Raw genomic sequence first — 4,640 nt, forward strand, 5'->3', positions numbered from 1 at the left:
GAGTTCAAATCCCAGCAACCACATGGTGGCTCATAACCATCTGTAACAAGATCTGACGCCCTCTTCTGGAGTGTCTGAAGACAGCTATGGTGTACTTACATATAATAAATAAATAAATCTTCAAAAACCAAGAAAAAAATTTTAATAATAAAATAAACAAAAATGGACACATAATAATTGTGTATATTTATGGACACAAGGTAATACAAGAGTGTATTTCAAAAAGAAAAATAGGGGCCGATGAGAGCATTGGGTGGGTAAGGGTGCTGGCTGCTGAGGGTGAACGCCTCAGCTCACCGGAGTTTGATTCCTGGAAACCACACAGGGGAAAGAGAGAACTGATTCCTGAAGGTTGTCTCAAAACGTGTCCTCAGAGCTCTCCCTGTGGCCAGGACTGGGCATGGTGGCTCACACCTGTAATCCCAGGCCAAAGCAGGAGAAGCAACTCAAATTTGAGGCCAGCCTGGCCTACATAATAAGAACCTGTCTCAAAAGGACAAAGGAAGGGCGAGACACAGGGGGAGGGGGCAGAGTAGGCTCACATGCTAGATTCAGCTCCAGCGCCCCTGTACCCCACTGCAGAAGCAATCACAAAAGCTGACAAGAAGAAGGAGACAGGAAGGCCAGGCAGCCAGGCAGGGAATTCATTTCCTCCTGGATATTAAAGATGTTATCTGGCAGGCGTAAGGCTGCCTGGCAGCGGCTGCTGTGGTGGGCTATTCAGACAGCTCTGTGCTAAGGTACATCAGCAGGCCAGTTTTGTGAATGCAATAAAGCAAGCCCCAGCACCATCCTAGGCCTCCTTCTCAGCCTGCCACAGCCAGCCCAGAGAGGTAAACAGAACAGGCTCCAAATTCTCGCCCAACCCAGAACATCTGCCTCATCCAGCTGGCTCTGCCCAAAGAGGCAACACTGTAGAGGCCTTGCAATGGAAGCCTTACCTGGTATATAACTTTTAAGGTTTTTAACGCACACACACACACACACACACATACACACATGCACACACACGGTCTTGGTACTGGGGAGATGATTTAGTTAAGTGTCTATCATGCACGCATGAGGACCTGAGTTTGGATCCCCTGTACTCAAGTAAAACCCAAAGTGACCTGGAGCTCATGGGAAGGATGGGGTCAGAAGCAGGTCCCCGGACTCATGGGCCAGTCAGCCTGCTTGAATGGATTAGCTGCAGTCTCAGTTGGAGACCATGTCTCAAAAGTTACGGTGTAAGGACTGGAAAGCCAGCCACAGTTGCATGGCTTGACGTGAGTGAGGTGAGTTTGGACACCAGAGCATTCCGCTGAAGCAGGCAGGTCCCAGGCACACTTACACTTAATGGAGAGCCTCGGGCAGAGGAAGAGACCCTGTCTCAAAGGAATAAAAACAGAGTGACAGGGAAAAATCAGAGTCCTCTCTGGCCTCTGTGTATGCACACCGCTCATATACTAGCACACATATGTGCGTACATACACACTCGAATAGATACTTTAGGAATAAAGATGCAGAGAGGAAATGCCCAGCATTGACCTCTACCCTTTAAACACATGTGCAATATCCACATAAATGCATGCATACATACATCACACACACACACACACACACACACACACACACACACGTTCTTATTTTTTGGGCTCAGCTGTCACTCTGTAGGTAGAGGAATTGCCTAGAATGTATAAAGCCCTGAGTTTTGATCCCCAACATAACTATCTGAGGTGGCTCACTCTTGTTATCTCAGGATTTGGAAACCTGAGGCAGAAGGATTGCTCAAAGTTCAAAGTTCAAAGCCAGCCTGACTACATAATGAACTCCAGGTCTTCCTGGGCTATATAAAGGGAGACTCTGCCTGAAATGAACAAAAGAGCATTTGTAAGACCCTACTTCTCTCTTCTCTCTCTCTCTCTCTCTGTCTCTCTCTCTCTCTCTCTCTGTCTCTCTCTCTCTCTCTCTCTCTCTCTCTCTCCCCTCCCTCCCCGTCCCCCATTTCCTTGTCCCAGAGGGAATGGCTCCCTGCACTGTGCACTAGCTCTTCTCCTGTCTGTTCTGTTCTTTTTTTCACTTGACCACACATTTTGTGAAAATAAAGAAACACCACTTTGGAAGCAACGCTGAAAAGGCCTGTCAAGCCAGTCTGTGCCGACTCCTGACCATAATCTCAGCACTAAAGGCTGAGTCAGGCAGATTGCAAGTTCTAGGAGATCTTGGGGCTACCTAGGTGGACTTCCTGTATGGAGAAACAGAGAGGGGAGAGGAGGAGAGGGAAAGGGACAGAGGGAGGGAAGGCTGGCAGGAGGGGGAAAGGGAGGGAAGGGAAGAGAAATGGGGGAAGGGCAAAATAAGGGAATGTAGAGACTTTCAAAGTGAAGTCAGGATGCCACTGAAGGCTCACGACTCAGGCTTCCACCTAAGAACTTGAGCCCTGCCCTTCACCTGCAGGCCCCCGGGACAGGGACAGCAGATCGTTACAGTGAGCCTAGAGATTTGAGACGCCTGTCAGGCGGCTGCAGGATTCTTGCCTCAGACATTGCCACGTTTCACACAGCCCTCTGGTCTGTGGGTCACACGGTCCATCTCAAACAACTTCTGCATTCTTTCTCAGCTTCGGAAGCTGTTTCTCTTTCTCTCTTTATTTATCTTATTTTTATATTTTATTATTATTTATTTACATGTACATGTACATGTGTGTGTGTGTCTGTGTATGTGCATGTGCCTGAGGTTAGAATCATTCCCAAAGCTGGAGTCAAAGCTGCCTGATGTGTGCGGGAGTTGAACTCAGGTCCTCTTCAAGTCTTAATCACTGAGCCATCTCTCCAGCCTTTCTGTTTTTATTTTAAGACAGGGACTTTGTGGGCTGATGAGATGGCTCAGTGGGTAAGAGCACCCGACTGCTCTTCTGAAGGTCCCGAGTTCAAATCCCAGCAACCACATGGTGGCTCATAACCATCTGTAACAAGATCTGACACCCTCTTCTGGAGTGTCTGAAGACAGCTATAGTGTACTTACATATAATAAATAAATAAATCTTAAAAAAAAAAAAAAAAGACAGGGACTTTGTAGTGGAGGCTGGCCCTCAACTCAAGGTGATCCCCTTGCCTCAGCCTCCCAAGTGCTTAGCTAAACAATTTACTTATGGCTATAGTTTGGCTGAGTGTCCCTCAAATGTCTAGGTGTCAATGACTGGGTCTGGAGAGTGGCATTACTGGGAAATGATGAAGCCTAAAGGATGTGGGGCCTAGGGAAGGTCTTTGGTCTCGGGAACAAGCCCTTGTGGAGATCAGGAGCCCCAGCCTCAGTCTGTAAGTGGTCTCGCCCTGAACCTGGAGTTCACATTTTCTCATCCAGGCTGGAAGCCAGCAAGGAAGGACCAGTGCCCTTCCTGTCTGTGCCCTCCCTGAAGGTGGGTTACAGGCATTTGTGGAGACATCTAGCTTGTTTCATGGGTTCTGGGATCCAAGCTGGAGTTCTCATGATTGCACAGTAATCAGTCATGCTCCCCACTGCTGAGCTGTTCTGGTTTGGTTTTGGTTTCTGAAACAGTCTTTCCATGCAGCCCAGGCTGGCCTCAATTCCCAATTCTCCATTTTCTCACCTGTTGTGTGCTGGACCTTTTTGTTTTATAAGTTAGTGTCTCAGTGTTTCATGGCAGTAACACAAAGCTGACTAATACACTGATCTTGTGATGAGTTAAGAACTTTTTCTCATTGTAAGCTCCACTTCCCCACTTGCTTTGGGACTCTGACCCAGAGCCTATCTAAACCCATGTCTGCCAAATTGCAGTTCCCAAAAGCCTGAAATAAGGGTCTTTCATGTTTGTACTTTCTAAGCTTAAATTGACACTTTTGTCTGTTTCAAATCACAAAACAAAATATTTAGTTTTATATACCTGGGGTCTTTGTGTAAGTTCTGTTTTGTTTTTGCTTTAGATAGGTTCTGTCTATGTAGCTCAGACTCTCCCATCCAAGCTTCAAGCAGACCTGACTCTGATTAGCTTCTCAGACGAGATCAAGCATGGTCAGGGTGAGGTAGGGGACCCAGACCGCCCTCAAACTTCATCTTCATGTCTCAGCTGTGATGTTGGGGATTAGTTCTAATGCTTTAATTGGGAATCTGTGTTTCTAAACGCTGACGGTCCTTGTCCCCAATTGTTTGTTGTTGTTTTGTTTTTGTTGTTGTTGGGTTTTTTTGTTGTTGTTGTTGTTTTTCTAGACAGGGTTTCTCTGTGCAGGCTGGCCTCAAACTCAGAAATCCGCCTGCCTCTGCCTCCCAAGTGCTGGGATTAAAGGCATGCGCCACCACTGCCTGGCCCCAATTGCTTTTTGATTGATCAATAAAAGATGCCAGTGACCAATGGTTGGGAAGAGGGGGACAGGGCAGGACCCTTTGATTTATGCCGGTTAGGCCTCCAGAGAGAGGAACAGACAGAATCGCTATGATGTGGTGGGAGATGGATCAGGTTTAGAGCTACAGGAGAGAAAACCAACTAGTCATGTGAGAATTCAGGTAAATGACTACTGGCCACTCCCCTGATTGGGCTTGGGGTAGAAGGGGAGGATTAAAACTGCCCAGCTTTAGCCGGGCGTGGTGGCGCACGCCTTTAATCCCAGCACTCGGGAGGCAGAGGCAGGCGGATTTCTGAGTTC

This window comes from Mus pahari, chromosome 3 (genome assembly GCF_900095145.1).
Source record: "Mus pahari chromosome 3, PAHARI_EIJ_v1.1, whole genome shotgun sequence".
NCBI classification, from domain to species: Eukaryota; Metazoa; Chordata; class Mammalia; order Rodentia; family Muridae; genus Mus; species Mus pahari.